This window comes from Pongo abelii, chromosome X (genome assembly GCF_028885655.2).
Source record: "Pongo abelii isolate AG06213 chromosome X, NHGRI_mPonAbe1-v2.0_pri, whole genome shotgun sequence".
Taxonomy (NCBI): domain Eukaryota; kingdom Metazoa; phylum Chordata; class Mammalia; order Primates; family Hominidae; genus Pongo; species Pongo abelii.
Window position 1 is genome coordinate 139652530 of NC_072008.2, and position 15019 is coordinate 139667548.

General features: G+C 43.9%; 1 protein-coding gene and 1 pseudogene across 1 annotated transcript in view; one reads left to right on the top strand and one right to left on the bottom strand.

The window, feature by feature from the left end:
* GPC3 (glypican 3) overlaps nucleotides 1-15019 on the bottom strand; it is a 459357-nt gene that overhangs the window by 129982 nt on the left and 314356 nt on the right. The window lies entirely within an intron of this gene.
* Nucleotides 3615-4028, top strand: LOC100445316 (small ribosomal subunit protein eS24-like; annotated as a pseudogene).

The following is a 15019-nucleotide window of genomic DNA, read 5'->3' on the forward strand; positions in this document are numbered from 1 at the left end:
ATGCACTTCTCAGGGCCTCTGAGAAATCCTTCCTGTTAATAAGAGTTATGTTGGCCATCACCACTGTCCTTCCTTAAAGGTGCTTTCTTATGACAGAACACATATTTGGGGCAATGTTCACAATGTCACCCTTGAGTTCCTTCAAACCTTAGGTGGTTGACATCAGGTCACCAAGTCAACTTTGTTAGGTTAAATATAGCCCATATTGGCTGGGTGTGGTGGCTCATGCCTATAATCCCAGTACTTTGGGAGGTCAAGGTGGGCAGATCGTCAGAGTCCAGGAGTTTGAGACTCACCTGGGCAACATGGTGAAGCCTCATCTCCACAAAAGACACAAAAACGAGCCAGGCATGTTGCCGTGTGCATGTAGTCCCAGTCCCAGCTACCCAGGAGGCTCATGTGGGAGGATCACTTAAGCCTGGGAGGTGGGGGTTGCAGTGAGCCGAGATCACACCACTGCACTCCAGCCTGGATGACAGAGTGAAACCTTCTCTCTCTTGCTCTCTCTCTCTATATATGTATATGTATATATATATTTTCTTTTCTTTTTTTTTTTTTTTTTGAGATGGAGTCTCGCTCTGTCGCCCAGGCTGGAGTGCAATGGCGCGATCTCGGCTCACTGCAACCTCCGCCTCCTGGGTTCACGTCATTCTCCTGCCTCAGCCTCCCGAGTAGCTGGGACTATAGGCACCCGCCACCACACCTGGCTAATTTTTCGTATTTTTAGTAGAGACGGGGTTTTCACCCTATTAGCCAGAATGGTCTTGATCTCCTGACTTTATGATCCACCCGCCCACCTCGGCCTCCCAAAATGCTGGGATTATAGGCATGAGCCACCATGCCCGGCCCTATTTTCTACTCTTCAATGAGGTAACTCTGACCTGCCTATTTCAAAAAGACAGTGTATCAGTGAGGATGTGAACATGAATGTAAATTATCAGTTGTACCCTCCCTCAAAACAGAGGCAAAGAACATATTCAAGTTCTCACTACCTTTTCCTGTAGATGCCTGAAGTCCTCACCTGATGAGAATTGAGGGCCTCCCTGAACCACCCTGAGTCATGCTGACCTCACTGCTCTCGCATTGAAATGTATTGTGGGCACTGCCCTGAGTTGCTAGTGCTCCTTTTATGTATATTCCATTTGCCACCCCATGTACTCTGTGAGGTCTTTGAAGGCAGAGGCTTGGTTAGTTTTTTTTTTTTTTAAGTCACCCAAAGCACCTCATGGTACTTACACTAGCTGTCAGTTACTGAGTGCTTTTTCTGTGCCAGATACTGTTCGAAGCACTGAAGAAAAAGAAAACATGAACTTAATCCTCCTGACTACCCTATTGGCAGCCTGTTTTTGCTGCTGCTGAGGCACAGAGAAGGTAAGTCACTTGCCTAAAGTCACACAGGCTTGTCTGCAGCAGAGCTGGAGTGTGAACTTTGAGAATCCATCTCCAGCTGTGTGAGTTCCATCTCCAGCTGTGTGGGTTCTTAACCACTATGCTGGTCTTGCTTCCTTAGAGAGAAATGATGTTGACTAAATATTTGACATTTCCTCACCACCCTGCTACATTGCTTCCTTGTAGGAAACAATGGATGAGCTGTTTATATTGGTCTACAAGGCTCCCAGCAGCATCGCCACAAAGCTCTCTTGGCCTATTCAGCAAGATTCTTGGACTTGCCCTTTAAGAGCCCCCGGAGAGAGCCCAGTATATGGGGTTTCTTCTCTTACACAGAGATCCGACAGTATGGCTATTTAATAGCCATACTTTGGGAGGCCAGGGTGGGCAGGCCAAAGCCATTCAGTGACATACTTGTGTTCTTGGGAGACAAAGTGTTGAAGTTAGAGAAATAAATAATCCACCACCACCACCATCCATGCCACTAGACACATACCAAAGACTATCTGAAGATTTCAAATGTCTAAGGACAACAGGAAAACAAATGCAGGATAACAATGTCTTAGTGCATCCCCTGCCTTTGTCATCTTGGCTACAGCAAGGCAACATGTGTGATGTGCCCCTGGGGAATTTCATGTAACATGCGTGCTCTGAGCTTCAAGCCCAGAGGCAAGTCAATCGGTGAAGGGTGCCTCTGCAGCTTTGCATTAATTCATTAATTCAGCATTTCATTTCCTCAGGCTAGCTCTGTGCCACTGGAGCACGTGGTTCATGACAGGCCTTGAATGAGGATGAGCCAGCGTGGCCCCAATTCTTCTTCTCCACAGACTGCCCAGAGGGTGTCAGGAATGGGGACACTGTTGGCCATGGGGGATTGTAACGATGAGTTAGCTACTTAGTAATACTCATCTGTAATTAAATTAATTGTCCTCCTCTGCAAAATGCTGCTTCTCTACTGAGGCATTGACATGGTTCTGGCAATGAATACTAGCAAGTGGAGGAGGAAAAATAAACTGAGAGATGTTCCTACCTCCTAAATCCAATGTTTTCTTAACTGGACATGCTATGTTGGATGTTAGAAGTGTTATCTTACATGTGGCGTCTTCTTTATCCAGTTTGGTATCTGTTTAGCACAAAGATGACTGTCATAATACTAAGAAAATCCTATTTGTGAAGTGAAAAGGGGGACATGCATCTGTTCAGGCAGATTGGCTAGGGATTGGGGAGGGGGATGGGGAGAGCAGGGAAAAACCTGTGCAAAAGCCATAAAGAGAAAAGGAACCTCATTAAAACAGGACATCTGGGCATGCTTGTCTTGGGACAGTTGAAGCAAAGAGAGCACTTGTAGAAGAGGAATAGAGTCAAACAAGCGTAAAACAGGCGATCTTTTCTTCTCATTTCTGTTCTGGCTGAGGCAGCAATGGTGTAGTGGAGGGAAATCAACAAATTCAAACGTAGATCATTTGAAATGGAAGCACTCTCAGCGATCATCTGGTCCAATCCGCTCACTGTGTAGATGAAGAATCTGATACCCAGACAGGGACATTTGTAACAACACATAGGGTTAGTATCACAAGTCCCACATTTAGAAGAAATCCCTTTCTTTAAAAGGTCCCTCAAACAGATCTTGCTGATTTTTGACACTTGCTAGTACTGATTTAGGACAAGGGAACTGCTAGAAAATTCACTTTCCTTCTTCCCTTAAGTATTAGAATGGTTCCAAGTGCTTGAGAGCCAATCAGAAGGACTAGGTCCCCACCAAAAAAAATCTGATTTCACAAAAGTTTAATATGCTGCCCAGCTATATATGGCTAAAAATGTTAGAGATCTCACATTCTCAGAGCGCCATCTTATGGACAAGATTCAGTATTGCAGGTAATCCCTAACTCAGTGATTTATCTGTTTCCTTGGAACACATTCTGGCCACAACAATCACTGTAGGAAAAACTGGATAATTTAAAGAGCATAAATAGCTTTAAAGACAAACCAGAAAACAGGGTAGAAAAACCATCCTATTAAGAGGCCTAAGAAAACGTCCTTTTCCTTATCCATGATACAGTGTTAATTTACATAAATGCACAGTAAAATAAAGCAAAGGTGAAAAGAGCTGAGATTTGTAAATGTGCTTAATAAAGACAGAAACAATTAGCTTCTTCTTTATTTATGCACATATCTAAATAAAAATGTCTTTCTCCTCCCTGGTTGTCTGAGGATAGACAGCCATCATGAACGACACGGTAACTATCCGAACTACAAAGTTCATGACCAACCGACTACTTCAGGGGAAACAAATGGTCATTGATGTCCTTGACCCCAGGAAGGCAACAGTGCCTAAGACAGAAATTTAAGAGTGCCTAAGACAGGAAAAACTAGGCAAAATGTACAAGACCACACCAGATGTCATCTTTGTATTTGGATTCAGAACTCATTTTGGTGGTGGCAAGATAACTGGCTTTGGCATGATTTATGATTCCCTGGATTATGCAAAGAAAAATGAACCCAAACATAGACTTGCAAGACATGGCCTGTATGAGAAGAAAAAGACCTCAAGAAAGCAACGAAAGGAATGCAAGAACCCAATAAAGAAAGTCAGGGGGACCGCAAAGGCCAATGGTGCTGGCAAAAAGCCGAAGAAGTAAAGGGCTGCAATGATGTTATCTGCAGCCGTTGTGGATTTTTCATGTGAAAAAAATGTCTTTCATAATTGTTTGCATAGCAGTACTACTTCAGAGCCAATGTTAAGCTACGAGGGTGCTAGAAACAGACGTATCCACTTTACTCCAAGAAGTACCTGTGTTCTCCAACAACAGCCTTTCAGAAATTACAAGTAGATTTCAGTAGAGAGGAAGCAAAATCTAGGAAAGAAACCCAGGGCATGTAAACCTGTTTCTTTCTTTTTCTTTTTCTTTTCTTTTTTTATTATACTTTAAGTGTGCAGGCTTGTTACATATGTATACATGGCCATATTGGTTTGCTGCACCCATTAACTTGTCATTTACATTAGGTATTTCTCCTAATGCTATCCTTCCCCCATCCCCCCATCCCATGCCAGGCCCCGGTGTGTGATGTTCCCTGCCCTGTGTCCAAGTGTTCTCATTGTTCAATTCCCACCTATGAGTGAGAACATGCGGTGTTTGGTGATATAAACCTATTTCTATATCTCCATTAGTAGCCATTAGCTATATGAGGGAATAACTGCATTAGAATCCATTTACAGTGCAGTCTCCAACCTTACTTTGAGGAGGGACTAAAAGATTTGTCTCGGTACATAATCAGGAAGCCACTGAAACCCAGAGAAGCAAAGAATATTTTTCAGATGGTGAGGAAAGAGTGAGAAGTTAGTATCACCCACTACAAGGAGAAGAGTCTGTGGCTGTGGGGAACAGTCCTCCAGCAGAAAGGGGAAGGTAATGAGAAAATGCTTGAGATGAGGTCACCTGAATGTTAGTCTGAAGAAACAAGCTTTGCAGAAGAGGCTAGAGATAAAGAGAGAGAAAAGTAAATAAGCACAGCAAAAGTGATTCTTGTGAGAATTGCAAGCTAGGCAGAGCCCAAAGTGTAAGCAAGCTGGTGAGAACTAAACATGGCGGTCAGGACACTAGGCCAGAGCAGTGTCTCTCTGATGGCTGTCCTTGAGGGGAACATACAAATGAGGAGAGGACTCCAACTGTGTTTAAAAACAGAGAAGGAAAAAGGTGTAATTCAAAGCTCAATAATCGGGGGTGGGGAATAACAGAACAAGGAGTGTGGTAGAGACTTCTTATTCAATCACCCCAAACTCATTTACCAAGTCCTTCTAGTCCAGAGAACTAGGACCAGACATTTTCTTGTCCTACTCAAGTTAAACCAAAAGGACACGATGTTTACCTGGTGTTTTTTGTTTGTTTGTTTGTTTTGAGACGGAGTCTTGCTCTGTCGCCCAGGCTGGAGTGCAGTGGCGCGATCTCTGCTCACTGCAAGCTCTGCCTCCTGGGTTCACGCCATTCTCCTGCCTCAGCCTCCCGAGTAGCTGGGACTACAGGCGCCCGCCACCACACCCGGCTAATTTTTTGTATTTTTAGTAGAGACGGGGTTTCACCAGGTTAGCCAGGATGGTCTAGATCTCCTGACCTCATGATCCGCCCGCCTCGGCCTCCCAAAGTGCTAGGATTATAAGCATGAGCCACCGCGCCCGACTGTTTGTTTGTTTTTAAGATGGAGTCTCACTCTGTCACCCAGGCTGGAGTGCAATGGCGTGATCTCAGCTCCCTGCAACCTCTGCCTGCCAGGTTCAAGCAATTCTCTGCCTTAGCCTCCCAAGTAGCTGGGATTACAGGCACACACCACCACGCCTGGCTAATTTTTGTATTTTTAGTAGAGACGGGGTTTCACCATCTTGGCCAGGTTGGTCTTGAACTCCTGACCTCGTGATCCACCGGCCTCAGCCTCCCAAAGTGCTGGGATTACAGGCCTGAGCCACCGCACCCAGCCTCTTTACCTATTTTTAAGTTAGATTTTAATTGATGAAAATATCAGGGTTAGAAAGGACCTTCAAAGTCATTCAGCCCAATGTTCTCCTCTTACAGAAGGGCAAACTGAGGCCCAGAGGCCAAATGACAGCAACTAAAGTTATTATTGGCATCACTGCTAGTGAGACAGGAATGAAGCTGTTACCTCCCCCAAATAGAATCGCAAAGAACAAGGGGGCAAGGAACTAGTCACATACCTCAACAACATGAGGGCATTGTATGAAGGTAACTGACGTTCAAAATAATGATCAATAATTGCTGTGAAAGATTAAGTTCAGTTTGGCAGTCATAGTTCACTGAGGCAGCAAGTACATAATACATTTTAGGGAGGAAGAGTCATGTGGTGGAAAGAGCACTGGCCTTGGAGTCAGAGACATGGGTTCAAAGCTGGTGCCCCCACCTGCTGTGTGACTTTTGACAAATAATTAAACCTTGCCAAACTTGAGTTTCCTCATCTATAAAATAGGAATAATGCCACCTGCACTTTTTTGAGAATTATTTGATATAATGAATGCTAGCAAATTGAGATAACGTGCTTAAGACAATACCAGGCACATAGAAAGTTCTATATGAGGGCTGCTGTTATTATTTTTATCACGTGAAAGCACCAAACGCAGCATCTTAAATGCAGTAGATGTTCAATAAATGTTATTTGAAAAGAATCCCCTGCTAGGCATGGTGGCTCACACCTGTAATTCCAGCACTTTGGGAGGCAGAGGTGTGCGGATTGCTTGAGCCCAGGAGTTCGAGACCAGCCTGGGCAACATAGGGAGACCTCGTCTCTACAAAACTTAAAAACAAATTAGCCAGGCATGGTGGTGCATGCCTGTGGTCCCAGCTACTTGGGAGGTTGAGGCAAGAGGAGCACTTGAGCCCAGGAGGTTGAGACTGCAGTTAGTTATGATGGTGTCACTGTACTCCAGCCTGGGTGGAGTACAGGAGAACCAGTCTCTAAAAAAAAATAAAAAAGAGCTTCCTCAGAGAGAAGAAATAAACTTTGCAATAAATAGCCAGGGGAAGCTTCAAATCCCTTCATCCCCACATTGAGAACTTAAGAAGTGTAAGAGTCTCAGTTCTCTTATTTTGGTCCTTGGTAAAGTATGGGTCAAGGCATGAGTAGGAATGGCTTATCATCAGGGAAAATGGGCAAGGGAAAAAGCATTGGAACTTTCTTTGCCATTGCGATTGAGCAATGATGTGTGAATGGCTGGCACTGAGCATTTAAGCCTAGCTGAGAGAAACTTTTTAGCAGAGGTGCCCTCCCAAACCTTCCAGGAGACAGGGCATCATCTGAGGGGGAAATGATCAGAAAGGGGTTCAAATGGTTCAAAATTAATTTTAGTTCACAGAAGAACTAATCATTCACCTGTGGCCCAGGGCAGCCCTCCAAAGTTTCCCGAGTGACCAGCTTTGGGTGTCAGAAGCCTGTTTCCCTCCCTCCTTCTCCCACAGTTCATACTCCTCCTCTCAGTGATAGAAAATATTCTGCTTCCACTTTGGATAACTGTCACAAGTAATGAATTAGATGACTCTTGAAAATGCCCACATGCTTTTTCAAATCTCTCTGCTCAGAACACTGCTTTGTTTGTCTCCAGTCCCTGCAGGGCCCACAACAAACATCCATTCTTTGATGTGGTGATCTTCAAAATGAAGAACAGGACTCTCAAAGTCCACCTAAACAATCACTCTTAACTGACTCCAGACACGTTTGGGAGAGAGGCAAGTCTGAAACAGGAAAAAGTGTGCCTGGTGGATTTTTTTCTTGTGTGGCATTTCTAGAATATGTAGTAAACAGAGGGAGGAAAGGCTCCTCAGTGTTCTTTTGGATGTCTGGCTGAACTGTGGTTAATAAATTGCCAAAGATCAGCCTAAAAGAACAAACTGTTTTCATGCAAATAGGTACTACTGATACACTTGAAAAGAAAGCTAAACATTCCTGCCACTGTTTTCTGTCAGCTCCTCTGGCCTTAGCCACAGTCACTTCCAGGCCTCAAACCTTCAACCTGCAGAATTAGCCCTACCCAGATCCCGAGCCAGTAGTGACAAGGGCAGGAAAGTGTTAGTTTAACTGACTCACCTGTCAGGCCCCAGACTCTGGAATTCGTTTTGTTCCTCCAAGCCAGTATTTCATGTTTTTTTGAGTGAGCCCTGGGTGTTCAGGTATGACTTCCTCTTGCCAGCTGTGTTTTCCTGAGCAAAACTCTGTACTGGGGCTCTTGTCTGTATTCATTTCTAGGCCCACTCCCTTACCTAGTACCTGGCACCCAGTACGCACTCAATAAATGTCTACCAAACTGACCTGAGATAAAAGGCCTCATCCAATGCTCAGTTTGTGTGATGGAGACTCTAAGCTACTCTGCCTAACCCTTGTCAACCTGTTGCCCCTGGGGCCTTTCCCCCAAATCTGCAGCCACTGACTGAGGACCTACGTTACACTGGGCCCTTCGAGGTAAACCTGTCAATGTGTCCCACCTGCCAGATCACACCATTTTAGAAACCAGTGGCAACCTAGAGAACAGCAGAGTTCCTTTTCTATACTCCACTGAGTGTCATCATCTATTCTACACTTACCTATTAAGCATCTACATAGCCTTGTTCTCAGCCACAGAACTTTAGTAGTTGGAGGTCCTGAATTTTCCAATGTTCTGGCCTACTAATTCCAGTCTGGACTTCACAAACCAGAATTTAGTTTCTGCCTTGGCAAACCTGGTCTTCAGAAAAGGAAACATCCAACTGATGACTGCGTTGGATTCCCACTGCAAACCGGTGATTGAGAGTGTGTAGCCGTATTGCTTCATGAGCCATCTATATAGCCACACCATCCTACATCACAAAATCCAGAGTGCTGGCGCAGGGGGGCTGCCGTGGTTGCTGGGAGGGAGAAAGGACTACCAAGAATAAGGTAGCTAAGTGTTAGATTTGTCCAAGAACACTGGGTGGTCTTGTCTGCAGAGAGTAGAACTGCTCTTTCTATAGTCTTCCTAAACTCATGTCCAGAGGTCCAGGACCAAGGCTGCAGCAAGAACCCTGAAGCAGCAGAAAGAAACACACTCAGCAAGTCTTTGCCTGGTGGAAGTGCATGGCCATGGTGGGCATGGGCAGAGACACTGGCACAGGGGAAAGAGCCCACCTCTGCCAGTGTCCATATGCAGGACAGCCCTGCACTTGACAGGCCCAAGCCTTGCCCTGCCACTCTCAAGTTGCCAGCAATAACATAACACAAAAGAATAACAAAGGGGGAGAAAAGGTGAGCTGAAGTGTAAACTACCCCCCACTCCAACTGCCCTGGTAGCTGCAGGTGCCCTCCACTGCTCGACTCTTTGCACCTGCTCTCCTGCTGGAACAAGTGGCCTATTGTGTGAGGCTGTACACATGGAGGTGCTAAGCAAACAAGAAATGACTCTTCTGACCATAAAGTAGATGGGATTCCAGGAAAACTTTACTAAGCCAAATAAAAGTGATTTTAAAGCACTTGGTAAAATATAAACTGCTGCATAAATACTTAATAAAAGCTCACAGCCATGCACACAAGGAAAACTAGGTCAAAATTTACCCAAGCTCTCTAGCCTGGAGGGTCTTGGAAACGGTGAAAATTGTCTCTCTCCCTCTGGTTTTCTTAGCCACTTTGTATTCCTTTGCTCTTAACCTGCCCTTCAGCCCTTGGCACTCCCCCAATGTCTCTCTCCTGTCACTGATATATCTCTGTGGTTAGAGGGCTTCTAATTTTCATTCTGGACAGTTGTGTCAAATATTATTGGGAGCAACAGACATTGAATTCCATTTTTTTTTCCTGCTCAGAAGCCCCATCGGAGTTATGCAGTGCTATGGGGGAAACATTTTCTTTAAGGTTTAATTATGTGAGTTTCACCCCAAACTCTCCAACATTAGAAATCGAGAACAACTCTGACATTTCAAACAGCCAACCTACCTGCTCCCCTGTAGCTCCAATAATACCTGGAGGAGTAAAATGAAGAGCTCACTGCTGTCGTCAGGAGAATGATTATACCCTGGGGCTCCTTTTGAATCACTTTCACTTTGGCCTACTTGGGAAGGCATCAAATTCAAAGTCATTAAGGTAGCTTTATGGTGTTCCCTTTCCTTTCATATTCCCTCCCCCATCAAATATCTTTGTTATAGGATCTCATAGCCTGTTATAGGTGGAAAGTGCTTTAGAGGTGATTTCATCAAATTCCTTTATTTTATAAGTAAAAGAAAAAACAGAAGTGCAGTGACTTGTCCAAGGTCACGCAACAAGTTCACAGTAGAGCTAGGACTCAGGCTGGACTCTCAGCCTAGGGCAAAGGTTTTTTGTTTGTTTGTTTGCATGGACTCCAAAGCGCCACAGGGGATGCACAGGCAATAGCTTTATTATCAGAGGCATGTGAGTAGAGGAGATTAAATGGAGAGCTAGCCTCAGAGGCAGGTGAACACCATTTTCTAGCAAGGGGCTGAAATATCTCTAAGAACTCCTTCTTCCAGGGGATGGCGCCTCATAGACTTGAGAGGACATGAGAGAAGAGAAGCATGGTATGAGAGGCAGGAAATGTACTTCTACTCTCATGGACCAAGACTGGGCAGGGAACAAGGAAAGGACAGGGTATAGCAGTACAGACCAGAGAAAAGCTGGACAGAACACTCATTCCAGGTCTGTTGGATGACAGATTAAAGCAAGCTGAGGTCAGGATTTCCACCAAGAATAGGAAGGTGAGAAGGCTTTAAGCCTTGCAGGAGAGAAGCCAGGCATTTGGCAGGCAGGACAGTGCTGTGGGTAAGGGATGGATTGGATGGGTTTGAAGCCCATCTTGCTGTGGCCTTTGGTAATTTACTCAATGTCATCAGTAGAATCAGTAAAATGTAGGTAATAATATTGTCCGCTTCAAAAGGCTGTTGTTGAGAATTAGTCAATGCATACAAACTGCCTAGCATATTGTGTGGCACTTGGGAAGCTCCATAGAATGGTTAGTTATTACTATTATTAGCCACTTTACGGTCTCAGTCCTGCTTTCTGAAGTCCCACTGTACCCTTAGAATTTGAGAGAGCAAAGGGAAGACGGCAATGATCAAAATGCATCAGGGAGGAAAAGGTAAGAGGAGGTAAAAAGTGAAGGCAGAGAAACCAACAGAATGGGTGAGCTGCAGCTCTCCCAGCTCTCCTCCACCCCTTCAATGTAAACCCCCATGACTGCATCTTTTCCCTATATTTAGTAGCTGTAAGAGTCATAGGTACCAATAGGTAACCAACCACCCCAGTTTGCTGGGACTGAGGGGGTTTCCTAGGACTTGGGACCTTCTGTGCTAAACCTGGAAAGTCCTAGGCAACCTGGAAAAAGTTGATCACTGTAGGGGCCAGAGGGTGTTTGCTGTTCGAGATTATTATTTGTTATAACCAGAGAGCAGGGCACTGCTGCTAGATGCTATCCACTGGGGTTTGAAAAAGCTGGGTTATCCAGAAGCCATGTATAGGAATTTGTAATGGTACTTTCTTCATGCCTATAAATGAAAAAAATAGGGGTTTCTTAAATAGATAAGCTTCTCCAGGGGAACATTAGCCAATTCGAGGAGGATGGTCTTTAGCAGGACAGCCACACAGCAATAGCCTCATTATCAATGATTCTTATTTGTATGCTTAGATTCTCTGACACATGCTGTCTTTCTCCAAATTCAATTCCCAGCATTGTTATTATATGTGCTTGAAAGTAATAAAACTGCATTTACTTTAAAATGATCTGTCACTCAGACTTCTCATTAATTTAAACTGATGCTACCAATCTCTCAAAGTATTTCCTTATCCAGGGCCAACTGGTTTAATTCAGCACCACGGGCTGACTTGTTTAAAAATAAAATTCATGGGGATAGGTGGATTTGCTTAAAATTTTTTTTAAGTAATATTCCTCAAGTCCTTGAGAGATGTACAGAGAGAGATACTCAGGAAGCTACTAAAGGATCCATGTTTGTAAAGAGAGCCCAGTAATGCTGTGTTGATTACCCAGTGTTCCATTTATTCAGGGTAAAACTTCCCTCTACATCTGATCTACTCTTCTACACTAACATCTAGTAAATGGAGGGTAATTTATAATTTTCAAAAACATCTCATATGCATTTTCTTATTGGAGGCTCACAGCAACCCTTTGAGGTAGGCAGGGGAGGTATTAATTTCATAAAAGGAGAAAACAAAATAGAGTTTAAGTAATCTGCCTAATGGTACAGTGATACCATGGGAAGCCAGGCCTAGTACTAAGGTCTGTTACCAACAACTATGTTTGTTGGTTCATCCTACGAATTCAATAAACATGTATAGAGAGTTTACTCTATGGCAGGCACAGCTAAGCAATGAGGTTCTATAGATGGAAGACACAGTACTACTTTTTTTTTTTTTTTTTTTTTTTTTTTTTTTTTTTTTTTTTGAGACAGCGGATCACTATGTCACCCAGGTTAGAGTGCAGTGGTGCGATCATAGCTCACTGCAGCCTCGACCTCTCCGGTTCAAGCGATCTTCCCGCCTCAGCCTCCCGGGTAATTGAAACTACAGGCACATGCCACCACGCCCAGCTAATTTTTTGTATTTTTGGTAGAGATGGGGTTTTGACATGTTGCCCAAGCTGGTCTCAAACTCCTGAGCTCAGGCAATCCACCCACCTCAGCCTCCCAAAGTGCTGGGATTACAGGCATGAGCCACTGTGCCCGGCCCACAGTACTAGTCACTAAGGAGCTACTAGAAGTTTACAGAGAGACATGTAAAAGCTTGCAATATAGTGTCGCTGGGGACATGCTAGAGAGAAGATAAGGTGCCAGCAAGCCTTAACCCAGACAAAGGTGTGGACAGGAGGATCCAGGGTCCTCAGAAGAGATAATGTTAAGGATAAGTAGGGGTAAGCTAGCCAATGGCTCTTTTTCTAGCCCATTCTAAGATGGTCCTTGTCTTAGTGCTCCCTAATAGTATTTGGAAATTAGCTTTTCAGCATGAGTTCTTACATAGTGCAATCCTCTACGCATCCCTCCAACCCCAACTGCTGTATCCCTACCCCAGGTGGGAACACCTTACTCTGGCTCCTGCTGAACAGGTACTCATCCCAGCTCTAGGTCCAAAGCTGTGATTAGAAGCAAAGAGAACAATGACAAAATGGGCCAACAAGTGGCTCAAACCAAGAAAAAGTTCATTTGGGTAGTTTTTAAGATCCATCTGACCATGTGGATCACTAAGATCTGAGCGGGCAAAAAATAGGAAGCTCCTGTGACACTGGAGTTACAAATTAAAACAAATTTCTTTTCACAGGGAAATGAAACTACATTATAAAGGAGACAAACCCATGGATCAAAGCCATACTCACGTAAAAGAATAAAATTCATTGGCTTGAGAAATTGGGAAATGATGACTGATTTTAATGATCTTTCCCCTTTTCTACAAAGGCTAACTCAAGGGTGACAGAAAGGACTTTAGAGCACTGAACAACTATTTTTGACCTGCAACTAGACTCATCATGGTTTTTAATGTGATTTAGGAAGATTGCCGGAGTTAATCTCTATAAAGCAGTCATAGGAGAAATGGTTTAAGATGTCTTTGTTGTGAAACAAGATGCTGTAACAAGTCCAGCCTAGTGCATACCCTTAGATGCAAATAACTCTCACTTGATCCCCAGTGGACTCAAATGCCCACCATTTGTACCAACCACGACCAAGGTTTGGGATTTTGATGTTTTTGCAGAAAAAAGAGGAAATAACATAAAAATGAGAGGGGGATAGGTGAGGCTTTCCTGAAAAGTTAAGAATGGGTTATTGAAGGGAGCCAATATCAGGCCTAGCTCCATCTATCTCCCAGTAAAGATCTTCAAGGGCTTTTTTATAGGTTTTTTTGAAGAACAGCAATAATAGCTACCATTTTTGAGAGACTAACTGTGTTCTAGGCACTATACTCTGCACTTTGCAATCTCCTGGAATCTTTTCAACAATCTTTGAAGGGAGAAACTATTAACTCCATTTTACATGTGGGGAAGCTGAGGATCAGAGAAGAGAAGGAGCTAATAGGTAATGGAGCAGGCATTCAAACCCAGGCTTTGCTGACTCTAAGGTTGTAAGTTTAAACACTCTAATACACTGCCTTAGGTTGCCACATAACTCTGTGTGATTTTTGTTAATCCCTCAACTGTTTGGCTACATTTCTATCAGTAAAAAATCATCAGAGAAACTCAAACAAGATTTTGTACTTGCTGAAGTATAGGAAGAAAGAGCAAAAAATAGGAGAGCTAAATTTCTTTCAAAGAAGTCACCAAGAGCTTGTACCCTAGGGAAAGAACTGTGCCAGTAGCAGCAAAGAAAGTGGCACTTGCCAGCCATTTCCTGTGGCCTGTGGAACAGAAAAACCACCACCACAATCCAACGATCACAGCCACAACAATGACAACTGCCAGAGGTGTTCTAAGAGCAGGGCCGCTAGCAGGAAGCTCCCAAGAAAGAGGCTTCCCTAACATACCTTTCCCTGTGCTTCACACTCCAAGTCCCAAGAGTCCACTTTCACTGATGCTCAGTGATTGACTATCAGAAAGAAACTTTCTGAGTCAGAGAAATTGGACAAAAATGTTTCAGGGGGGTGTTATTGTTTGTAGAGATCAGAGGTGTTCTGATGAAGTGACACTGATAACACTAAAAGAAATTTACCAGGAAAACGTCAGGACACTTATCACACTCAGCAGCCTTGTTTCAATCAGTAGTCAACTTACATGCTCTCTGAGGGGTGAATATAAAGTCATGACAGATTTCAAATGTGTATAAATCTATCAGAATGTATGCAGCCCAAACGTTGTTGCAACAATTATGCTGACATCACTCAAAACACTTCTTGCTGGGCGTGGTGGTACATGCCCATAATCTCGGCTACCTAGGAGCCTGAGGCAGGAGGATCGCTTAAACCCAGGAGTTCCAGACCAGCCTAAGCAACACAGTGAGACCCAGTCTCTACAAAAAAAATCCTGGAACTCCTCTTTGGAAACCCCATTTAAAGCCAATATAAATGTTAGAAGACGGAAACGGCCCTATTATTTTATCCTCTCACTCCAAATGAACCCCAAATGGTATGAGCCTGCTTGATCAGCCACCTCATTTAGCAGTTTGGTTCCCAAAGACTCGCA